General features: G+C 56.5%; 1 pseudogene; it reads right to left on the bottom strand.

Moving 5' to 3' along the window:
• Window positions 1-6883: 6883 nt before the first annotated feature.
• The window catches only part of LOC125449018 (large neutral amino acids transporter small subunit 2-like), a 73181-nt pseudogene continuing 68001 nt past the window's right edge, over window positions 6884-12063 (bottom strand).

A 12063-nucleotide genomic window follows, 5' to 3' on the forward strand; every position in this document is an offset into this window, starting at 1 on the left:
CGAGAACGCCTTTGACTGCATCTCCCGCATTTCCCGCAACACATCCCTCACACCCCGCCCCTGCCACAACCGCCCTAAGAGGATCCCCCTCATTCTCACACACCACCCTACCAACTTCCAGATACAACGCATCATCCTCCGACACTTCCGCCATCTACAATCCGACCCCACCACCCAAGACATTTGTCCATCCCCACCCTTGTCTGCTTTCCAGAGAGACCACTCTCTCCGTGACTCCCTTGTTCGCTCCACACTTCCCTCCAGCCCCACCACACCTGGCACCTTCCCCTGCAACCGCAGGAAATGCTACACTTGTCCCCACACCTCCTCCCTCACCCCTATCCCAGGCCCCAAGATGACTTTCCACATTAAGCAGAGGTTCACCTGCACATCTGCCAATGTGGTATACTGCATCCACTGTACCCGGTGTGGCTTCCTCTACATTGGGGAAACCAAGCGGAGGCTTGGGGACCGCTTTGCAGAACACCTCCACTCGGTTCGCAATAAACAACTGCACCTCCCAGTCGCAAACCATTTCTATTCCCCCTCCCATTTTTTAGATGATATGTCCATCATGGGCCTCCTGCAGTGCCACAATGATGCCACCCGAAGGTTGCAGGAACAGCAACTCATATTCCGCTTGGGAACCCTGCAGCCCAATGGTATCAATGTGGACTTCACCAGCTTCAAAATCTCCCCTTCCCCCACCGCATCCCAAAACCAGCCCAGTTCGTCCCCTCCCCCCACTGCACCACACAACCAGCCCAGCTCTTCCCCTCCACCCACTGCATCCCAAAACCAGCCCAGCCTGTCTCTGCCTCCCTAACCTGTTCTTCCTCTCACCCATCCCTTCCTCCCACCCCAAGCCGCACCCCCATCTCCTACCTACTAACCTCATCCCACCTCCTTGACCTGTCCGTCTTCCCTGGACTGACCTATCCCCTCCCTACCTCCCCACCTATACTTTCCTCTCCACCTATTTTCTTTTCTCTCCATCTTCGGTCCGCCTCCCCCTCTCTCCCTATTTATTCCAGAACCCTCACCCCATCCCCCTTTTCTGATGAAGGGTCTAGGCCCGAAACGTCAGCTTTTGTGCTCCTGAGATGCTGCTGGGCCTGCTGTGTTCATCCAGCCTCACATTTTATTATCTCGGATTCTCCAGCATTTGCAGTTCCCATTATCACTAGTACAGGACAATGTACAGGCTTTGGAGGCAGTTCACAGGAGGTTCATTATGTTTACAGCAGGTTCGGAGGGACTGCCTTATGGGAGTGTGAGGAGACTGGGCCTGTACTCATTAGGGTTAAGAAAAATGAGACGTGACCTTATTGAAACAGACAATATTCTTAAGGGGTAACAAAGTGTGGAGCTGGATGAACACAGCAGGCCAAGCAGCAGCTTAGGAGCACAAAAGCTGACGTTTCGGTCCTGGACCCGTCAGCCTTCCTGCTCCTGAGATGCTGCTTGGCCTGCTGTGTTCATCCAGCTCCACACTTTGCTATCTCAGATTCTCCAGTCTGCAGTTCCTACTATCTCTTAGGGGAGATGTGCTTAGGAGAGACCTGACAGGGGGGAGATGGGGAGGGGTTGTTACCCTTTGTGTGGGAGAGTCTAGGACCAGACGGGGCATCATCTCAGAACGAGGGGGTCGCTCACTGAAGACGGAGAATGGGGAGGGATTTCTTCTCTCTCCTTGCGGGGGGGTAGTGAATCTGTGGAATTCTTTACCGTGAGGGTGGGGGTGCTGTAGAGGCCGGGTCATCGAGGGTATTGAAGGCCTATTAATCAGGAAGTAAATCGAGGGTTACGGGGGAAAGGCAGGAGTTGAGGATGATCAGAGCTCCGAGAATCGAGCTGACTCGATGGGCTGAATGGCTGACTTCTGCTCTTATGTTTATATGAAATAAAATATTAAATGGGATGGAGGGGGATGAGGAGAGCTCCAAGGAGGATACAAAACTATAAAACAAGACAGAGGGACTTAAGGAGGGTATGAAACTATTAAATGTGCCGTAAGAGAGAATCAATCCCTTGTTTCTATCAGAAGGGGGCAGTCTGGATCTTTGGAAGCAGATTCCCAGGGATAGTAGGAACAGCTGATGCTGGAGAATCCGAGATAACAAGGTGTAAGACCTGGAACAACGCAGCAGGCCAAGCAGCAGGAAGGCTGATGTTTCGGGCCGAGGCCCTCCTGCACAATTCTTGAATGTGGGCATCCACTGGTTAGCCAGCAATTATTACACATCCCCAATTGCCCCCTGTTGAGAACCTGAGGGGTGAGCTGCCCCCTTGAACTGCTGCAGTCCCACATGCTGTAGGGTAGGCCACAGCGTCCCCCTCAGGGAGGGAATTCCAGGGATTCGGATCCAGCCCCACACTGAAGGGACGGCTGATATATTACCAAGTCAGGATTGGGAATGGGTTCGAAGGGGGGGATCTCACAGTAGGCTGGTGTTCCATGTATCTGCCCCCCACTTGTCCTTCTAGATGGTAGAGGGGCAGTGGGGGGTTTGGAAGGTGCTGCCTGAGGAGCCTCGGTGAGTCTCTGCAGGGCGTCTCGGAGATGGTACACACTGCTGCGGCTGTGCATCGTAGGTGGAGGGAGTGAGTATTTGTGGATGCGGTGCCAATCGAGCGAAGGGGGCAGGATGGTGTGGAGCTTCTCGAGTGTTGCCAGAGCTTCCCCCATCCAGGGGCAAGTGGGGAGTATCCCCTCGCCCTCCTGGTAGTGTGTCGATGATGGGACAGGGCTTGGGGGGGGGTGCGGGCGGGGAGGGGGGAGTGACTCGCTGCAGGAATCTCAGCCTCTGACCTGCTCCTCTAGCCGCTGTGTTTATGTGGGGCTGGTCCGTGTTCAGTGTCTGGTCAATGGGAGCCCCCAGGATGTTGATACTGGGGGGATTCAGTGAGGGTAACGTCATAGAACGTCAAGGGACGGTGGTTCGATTGTCTCTTGTTGGTGATGGGCACAGCCTGGGATTTGTGTGGCGCTGAATGTCACTTGCCCCTTGTCTGGATATTGCCCAGATCCTGTTGCATGTGAACACGGACTGCCTCAGTATGTGAGGAGTCACGAATGGTGCTGAACACGGTGCTATCATAGCGACCATCCCCATTACTGACCTTCTGGTGGAGGGAAGGTCAATGATGAAGCAGCTGAAGGTGGTTGGGCCTGGGACACTCCCCTGAGGGACGCCTGCAGAGATGTCCTGGAGCGGAGATGACTGACCTCCCACAACCACGACCGTTATCCCATGTATCAGAGATAATGGGAACTGCAGATGCTGGAGAATCCGAGATAACAAAGTGTGGAGCTGGATGAACACAGCAGGACAAGCAGCACCTCAGGAGCACAAAAGCTATTGGAGCTAATGGGAACTGCAGATGCTGGAGATGCTCCTAAGATGCTTGGCCTGCTGTGTTCATCCAGCTCCACACTTTATTATCTCACCATTACCCATGTGTCAGGTGTAGCTCCAACAGCTGGAGAGTTTGCCCCCGATACCCATTGGTTCCAGTTTTGCTCGGGCTCCTTGATGCCACACTGGGTCGAATGCAGCCTTGATGCCAAGGGCTGTCACTCCCACCTCACCTCTGGGATTCAGCCGTTTAGCCCATGTTTGAACCAAAGCTGTAATGAAGTCAGGAGCTGAGTGGCCCCTGAGCAGGAGCTGAGTGATAGCCCTGTTACTGACACCTTCCATCACTGTACTGACGGCCGAGAGGAGACCGATGGGGCAGTAATTGGCCGGGTTGGATTTGTCCTGCTTTTTGAGTACAGGGCATACTTGGGCAATTTCCACATTGTCGGGTAGATCCCAGTGTTGTAACTGAACGGGAACAGTTTGGCTTAGGGAGCGGCAAGCTCTGGAGCACAAGTCTTCAGTACTATTGCTGGAATGTTATCAGGGCCCGTAACCTTTGCAGTATCCAGTGTCTCCAACTGCTTTTTGATATCATGTGGTGTGAATGGAATTGGCTAAAGACTGGTATCTGTGACACTGGGGACCACTGGAGGAGGCCGAGATGGATCGTGCATTCAGCCCTCCTGGCTGATGATCGCTGCAAATGCTTCAGCCTTATCTTTTGCTCTGATGTGCTGGGCCCTTCCATCATTGACGACGGGGATGTTTGTGGAGCCTCCTCCTCCAGTGAGTTGTTTAATTGCCCCTCACCATTCACAGCCGGATGTGGCAGCACTGCAGAGCTTAGATCGGATCCCTTGGTTGTGGGAATCGCTCAGCTCTGTCTATCACTTGCTGCTTTCGCTGCTGGTGTGTGAATAGTCCTGTTTGGTAGCTTCACCAGGTTAATACCTCACCTTCAGGTATGCCTGCTGCTGCTCCTGGCACGCCCTGCTACACTCTCCATTCGACCAGGGTTAATCCCCTGGCTTGATGGTAATGGTTGAGTGGGGGATATGCCAGGCTGTGAGGTTGTGCTGGAGTACAATCCTGCTGCTGTTGATGGCCCAAAGCGCCTCCTGGAATCCCAGCCTTGAGTTACACGGTCTGTGCGAAGCCTGTCCCATTGAGCACAGTGATAGTCCCACACAACACGATGGAGGGTGTTCTCAATGTGAAGGTGGGAGTTTGTCTCCACAAGGACCGTGCGATGGTCACTCTCACCGATACGCTCATGGACAGATGTATCTGCAGCTGGCAGACTGGTAAGGATGAGGTCAAGCATGTTTTTCCCTCTTGTTGGTTCCCTCACCACCCGCCCTAGACCCAGCCCAGCAGCTGTGTCCATTAGGAGCCGACCAGCTCGATCAGTCGTCCTGCTGCTGCCGAGCCTCTCTTGGTGTTGGACAGTGAAATCCCCCACCCAGAGTACGCTTTGTGCCTTTGCCACCCTCACTGCTGCTCAACATTGAGGAGAACGGATTCACCAGCTGAGGGAGGACGGTACGTGGTGATCAGGAGGAGGGTTTCTTGCCCACGTTTAACCTGAAGCCATGAGACTCCACAGGGTCTGGCGTCAATGTTGAGGCCTCCCGGAGCGACTCTATCCCACTGTGCACCCCCCGCCCCCCGGCTGGGTCTGTCCTGCCGGGGTGGGGGGGACAGGACACACCCAGGGATGGTGATGGTGGTGTCTGGGACATTATCTGTGAGGTATGATTCTGTGAGTCTGGCTGTTGCTTGCCCGCTCCGTGAGACAGCCCTCCCAGTGTTGGCACTAACCCCCGGCTGTTAGTGAGCAGGGCTTCGCTGGGGTCGACAGGGAGGTTCCTGCCGTTATCTTTTCCGGCTCGATGTCGGATGATCCGTCCGATTCCGTTTCTTTGAGACGTTGTCGCGATTGGTACAACTGAGGGGCTTGCTGGGCCATTCCAGAGGGCAGTTGAGAGACAACCTCCACATGACATCCCAACTCCTACACTCAAAGACCTGAGCATTGAAGGCGAGCGTGCTGGACGCCTGCTTACCTGCCCTGTCTACCTGTGACACAACTTTCAATCAACTACGTACCTGAACCCCTGGGTCTCCCTGTCCTACAACACTCCCCTGGACCTTCCCATTCAGTGTATAAGTCCTGCCCTGATGTGCCTTTCTAAAATGCAGCACCTCACCTTGATCTAAACTCTGTCTGCCCCTCCTCAGCCCGCTGGCCCATCGGATCGAGGTCCCGTTGTACTCCGATAACTTCCTTCACTGTCCACTGCGCCTCCAAATTTTAGTGTCATCTGCAAACTTACTAACGGTGCCTTCCTTATTCACATCCAATTCATTTCTCCTTCGCCTTCTCCCCGAGTCCCTGCACAGTCTGCCTCTCTGGATAGTAATCCATATCCCTCCCCTGACTGTTCCCATCAAAGCTGAGTATGCCGCACTGTGTGGGGATTTGCTGCAGACCCTGAAACAAGGGTTATCCCTCAGGCTGCTTCTCCTGAGTCTCCCGGCCACAACCCTTTCCCTAGCACCTCAGGAATTTCTCTCTATCGTGACTGAAAGGAAGGGTTCTGAGGAAGGGTCACCGGGCGCGAAACATTAACTCTGTTTTCTCCTCCACAGATGCTGCCAGACCTGCTGAGCTTTTCCAGCAACTATGTTTTTGTTCCTGTTTAAAAGGCGGCTGGATGGGCACGTGGATAGAACAGGCCAAACGCTGGCAAATGGGACCAGGCTAATTTAGGATACGTGGGTCGGCACAGACGGGTGGGCCGAAGGGTCTGTTTGTAAGCTGTACAGCTGAAGGACTTTGAAAGCCTCTCTGCCGTTAGGAAGCTAACCCAGCCTATCCATTCTGTACCATGTGGCTGAAATTTTCCAAACCTGGCACCATCTTTGCAAGCTTCCTCTCTATCCAACGCGCTCACACTCCTCTTGTATTGGAGAAAGCAGAGACGTACTCAGTGCTCCAGCTCTGGAGGACAGCATCCCACTTGCTACACTGCCTTACCTGGCTGAATATCCTTCAGCAGGACTTAAGAGGAAGAGAGCTAGGGGAGAGGGCAGGAACTGGCCAGGATGGGACACAGACAAACATCGTGGCGCAGGAACACTGCCCTCCATTCAGATGCCGAAACTGGAATAACCCAAATCTCTTGAAAAGGCCCCTTTGTCACCTCGGTTTATATAACAGTCTTTTGTCTGCGCAAATAACCAACAAACTCTTCAAATTACAACTCTCTGCAACCGCCACTGTGTTCTGGTTATTGGGAGCTGTACCTGGGAGTGTCTGATGGGGGGGGGTAGGAAGCAGGGTAGAGGAAGCTATCGTTTTAGTTTATGAGAGTGAGCAGTGAACTGGAAGGAGCTTTATCCTGTCTATTTGCTCCTGTGCAAAGTATATGTACCAGGTCAATGGTACAAAGAGCAAATTAATAATCAAACTCTCAAAGTTTAATCGATAACCTTGGAATACAATCTTACTCTGATTAGGAAGCAGACGCTGCTTTATTACAGATATATAAACACTTAAATATGTGTCAGATTCCCCATGTCAGCTCATTTTCTGCTGATGTTGAACCTTTTGAGTGGTTCCGGTGCAGAGCACACTGACCCGAGTGTAATGTTTCCTTGTGGCCCACACACAAACACAAACACACACACACTCACACCCCACCACCCTAGTGCGGTGAACCTCCAGTGCCAGGCCGGAAGTCAAGTGCGCAGGCAAAGGGAGTGCAGACAGGGGTCTTGCAGGGAGGTGGGTCAAGGCCTGGAAAGAACCAGGCAGGCCCAGTGACTCCATCCACCAGCTCCCGGAGGGTTCAGTACTTTGTCTGTTGTGTGTCAGTACTAAAGCCTCTCCTCTTCACACCAGAGAGAGATAGAGACAGAGAGAGAGAGACAGAGATAGAGAGAGGGTGGCACTGTGGGTTTGATGTGATGCAAATGGCTGCCCCTGACCTAGAAAGTACTCGTAGGAATCAAACCATTGGGAGAAGCCATCGACAGAATTCCCGAGCCCAGAAGCACCTGGACACTTGGATTGGCGTTGAGCGGGTGGGGAGATGAAAACGGGATCTTCCAATTTTTCCAAACGGTGTTTAAATTCCATCAAGTCTTAAGAAAGCGGAGTGACATTTCTGCAGCACTCCAACAGCCCGAAACCGCCTAGCCCCGCTTCCCGTCCTGTCGCCCCCCCCCCAGCCCCCCCTCCGGTGGGACACGAGGGGCACCACCCCCTCCCCAGGATGGGGGACGGCTGCGGGAGGGGAAGCAGGAATGCCTGGAGGAGCCCAAATCTCCCGAAAGAGGAAGGAAGGAGGAGTGTGCCGTCTCATTCCTGGTCCAGCAGGCTAACTGTAACCCCCCCCCACCCCCAACAACCACCTGCCCATGGCCAGGGTCCTTCTGAGCACACTCTCGCCTCCTGCTGGCCAGTGAATGTAGAAACAAGGGGCTGGGAAAGAGACAGAAAATGAACACCAGCCCATTGCTCCCAAAGCCAACGTTTTGGGTGGTGGGGGGGGGGGGGGGGAGCGGTGAGGTTTGGCTGTCCAGCCTGGCCTTTGACCGAGATGCCACCAGCACCCACCCCTCCCACCACACCCCCTCTCCCTGCCACAAACCACCACCCAGGTGTCACACATTCCTCCCCCCAACCCCTCACACATACACACACAAGCCCCCACACCGCCCCTCCATTCCACCTCCTGCCCCCTACCCCTTGGGGTTATCGCAGACGGTGGAGGAGAGCTCCTGTTCATTGTCCGTCACCTGTGCCATTTCAGGGTAGACCACCATGCACAGCTTCTGAGCAAAGTAGGTGATGGTATCTGCGGGGAGACAGAGGGACACCGGGGTTTGAGATTTGGGGTTGGGCGATCTTGCTCAGTCCTGATCACTGCCCCCCACCCCCCGTCCCCCCGCGCACTGACCTCCCCTGGTCCTTGCTGAGAGGCTCTTCGACACCAATAAACCTCTCGCCCTTGAGACAGAGAAGGAGAACGCAGCCATTCAGCCCATCCAGTCTGCTCCTATCAAGGAGATCTGGTCACCCCCGACTCCCACTTTCTTGCTTTATCCCCCTCCACCCCCTTTCCAATTAAAAATCTCTCTTGGCCTTCAATACCACCGATGACCCAGCCACCCAGCACCACCCCCTTCCCACCCCAAACACACCGCGGTAAAGAATCCCACAGATTCACTCCCCCCTCGGAGACAGGCAAAATCCCTCCCCATTCTCCATATTCAGTGGGTGACTCCTCGCCCCCTCCAGGCCCTGGACTCTCCCACACAAGGGGAAAGCAAATTTGTTTGCAATATCCATTTCCCCACCGCCCCGCTCCCCCCGCACCGTTCCTCCCACCTCCGGCTCCCTCGCCTCTTCCAGACCTAACACCACCCCCGGCCCCCCACCCCCGAGCTCTCTCTGATGCTGCTTACCCCCTTCCTCTGGGCTTTGAGAGCTGCCGCCAATGTGGGGACCCAACTTCGAGCTGCTGATAAACCCCCCCCCAACCCTCCAACACCCCTTAGCCATTACCACCACTCAGTCCAACTGAGTTCTGGAACAGACCTGCCTGAAACCCTCCTGCTGGACCCTCATCGTCGCCTGTTGGAGCTGGCCAGCCGATGGTTTTAGTGAGGGTTGTTAAATCAGTCCCTCCCCAGGAAAGACACGGTGCCCCAATCCACAAGAACACACAGGTAAAGGGGGGTGGGGGGTTAGAGGGAGGAACGGCTGCAGCGGGGGGGAATGCAGGGCAACAGGGCTGGAGGGAAGGATGGCAGGTGGAGGCAGAGGTGGGCACAGGGAGGGGGGGTGTGGTGGGAGAGGGAACAACAGAAGGGAGATGGAGGGCGGGGGGGGGGTGAGGGAAGAAGGGCAGATGGAGGGTGGGGGAGTGAGGAAGGGAGGGGCAATACAAGGCAGGGCAGTGAGGGCGGAGAGGGAGGGGAGATGCAGGCCAGGGGGCAGGGGGCAGGGGTCAGCGAGGGAGGGGAGATGCAGGCCAGGGGGACAGCGAGGGAGGGGAGATGCAGGCCAGGGGGCAGGGGGCAGCGAGGGAGGGGAGATGCAGGCCAGGGGGGCAGGGGTCAGCGAGGGAGGGGAGATGCAGGCCAGGGGGACAGCGAGGGAGGGGAGATGCAGGCCAGGGGGCAGGGGGCAGCGAGGGAGGGGAGATGCAGGCCAGGGGGGCAGGGGTCAGCGAGGGAGGGGAGATGCAGGCCAGGGGGGCAGCGAGGGAGGGGAGATGCAGGGCAGCGAGGGCGGGGTATGAGGGGAGAAACAGGGCAGGGGGCAGTGAGGGAGGGGAGATGCAGGGCAGCGAGGGCGGGGTATGAGGGGCGATACAGGATAGAGGGCAGTGAGAAAGGGGCTGTACAGGGCAGTGAGGGTGGGGGATGAGGGGAGATGCAGGGCACGGGGCAGTGAGGTTGGGAGATGCAGGGCAGTGGGGGTCCGGGAGGGGAGATGCAGGCCGGGGAGCAGTGAGGGAGGGGAGATGCAGCGCAGGGGGCAGTGAGGGAGGGCAGATACAGGGCAGTGAAGGCGGGGGATGAGGGGAGATGCAGGGCAGGGGGCAGTGAGGGAGGGGACGTGCATGGTGGCGGGGGTCCAGGAGGGGAGATGCAGGGCAGGGGGTGCTGAGAGAGGGGAGGTGCAGTGGGGTGAGGGGAGGGGGTGCGGAGGGCAGTGGGGTGAGGGGAGGGGGTGCGGAGGGCAGTGAGGGAGGGGGAGGGACGGAGGGCGGAGAGGGGGGATGGAGGACAGTCAGGGGGGACGGAGGGGGGTGAGGGAGGGAGCGGGGGAACGGAAGGCGGTGAGGGAGGGAGAGTGGGGACGGAGGGCAGTGAGGGAGGGAGCGGGGGAACGGAAGGCGGTGAGGGAGGGAGAGTGGGGACGGAGGGCAGTGGGGTAAGGGAGGGAGGGCGGTGAGGGAGGGGGAAGGAAGGCGGTGAGGGAGGGAGAGGGGGAGCAGAGGGCGGTGAGGGAGGGAGAGGGGGGACGGAGGGCGGTGAGTGAGGGCGGGGGACGGAGGGCGGTGAGGGAGGGAGAGGGGGTAGAGGGCAGGGGTGCGGAGGGCAGTGGGGACAGAGGTAAGGGGGAACTGTCGCTCTCACAGACAGACCGTCAGTGCCCAGGCTAGTGGCCTTACCGACCATGCTGTCAAAGCACTTGGGTTTATTTGTCCAGTAGACACCGAGAAAGTAGACGGGGACCCCGGTCAGCATGATAGCCAGTCCGATACCACACACCACAGGCTCTGACCACAGGCTGAAGATCAGCAGAAAGGCCCAGAACAGCAGGTAGACGACTGGGAAGATGAGGTTTACCTGAAGGACAGGGAGAGGGAGAAGGAAAGACAGAGTGAGAAAGTTAGCAGGAAGAGAAACGCAGCCCCATGGTGCCATGTGGTGGGGGGGGGGGGGGGGGGGTGTAGGCCGAGGTGCAATAAACTGAGCGGAGGATGGCACAGGAGTGACAGGGAGAAGAGGGATGCTCTGTTACAGTCACTGTGCATCAATGTCCCCCTCATCTCTGTCCTCAGTGGGTCACTCCTCACTCTGAGATGCTGCCCTCTGCTCCCAAACTCAACCCCCCACCCAACCCGACCAGCGTCACCGAGGGGATGGGGTCCCAGAGCTTGGCTCTAAACTCAATCCCCATCGTAAATATTTACAAGCAGCTGTTGCAATCCCTCCCAGCTCCATTAGCCGAGCTGAGCTACAGTGAATCTTTTAACTGTCAGCATCTTTTAGCCTTTTATCAGTGTTTACAGAAAGCTCTCTGCACTCGCTCCCTCCCACACACACTTGCTCACTCACACACACATGCAGCGAGGGAAATCTTGCTCAGCAATTCCTGCATTTCCTTTTCCACCTTAACCCCTGCAGCTCTGACCAGCAGATCCTGCCCCACCTCCCGCCCACAGTGCTGCTGCTTGCAGGATCCTGCTGTGCACACACAAGCCGCCAAATTCCTCATGGACACCGCACTTGTTCAATCCCACCCTCGGGCTACTGTCTGTGTGGAGTTTGCACACGTTCTCTCCCCGTGTCTGCGTGAGTTTCCTCCCACAGTCACAAAGATGGGTGGGTTAGCTGTGGGGAATTACCCATAGTGCACAGGGATGTGCAGGTTAGGGTGGGTTAGCTGTGGGGAATTACCCATAGTGCACAGGGATGTGCGGGTTAGGGTGGGTTAGCCATGGGGAATTACCCATAGTGCACAGGGATGTGCGGGTTAGGGTGGGTTAGCTGTGGGGAATTACCCATAGTGCACAGGGATGTGCAGGTTAGGGTGGGTTAGCTGTGGGGAATTACCCATAGTGCACAGGGATGTGCGGGTTAGGGTGGGTTAGCCGTGGGGAATTACCCATAGTGCACAGGGATGTGCGGGTTAGGGTGGGTTAGCTGTGGGGAATTACCCATAGTGCACAGGGATGTGCGGGTTAGGGTGGGTTAGCCGTGGGGAATTACCCATAGTGCACAGGGATGTGCGGGTTAGGGTGGGTTAGCCGTGGGGAATTACCCATAGTGCACAGGGATGTGCGGGTTAGGGTGGGTTAGCCGTGGGGAATTACCCATAGTGCACAGGGATGTGCGGGTTAGGGTGCGTTAGCTGTGGGGAATTACCCATAGTGCACAGGGATGTGCGGGT

Source organism: Stegostoma tigrinum, chromosome 43, assembly GCF_030684315.1.
Source record: "Stegostoma tigrinum isolate sSteTig4 chromosome 43, sSteTig4.hap1, whole genome shotgun sequence".
Classification (NCBI taxonomy): domain Eukaryota; kingdom Metazoa; phylum Chordata; class Chondrichthyes; order Orectolobiformes; family Stegostomatidae; genus Stegostoma; species Stegostoma tigrinum.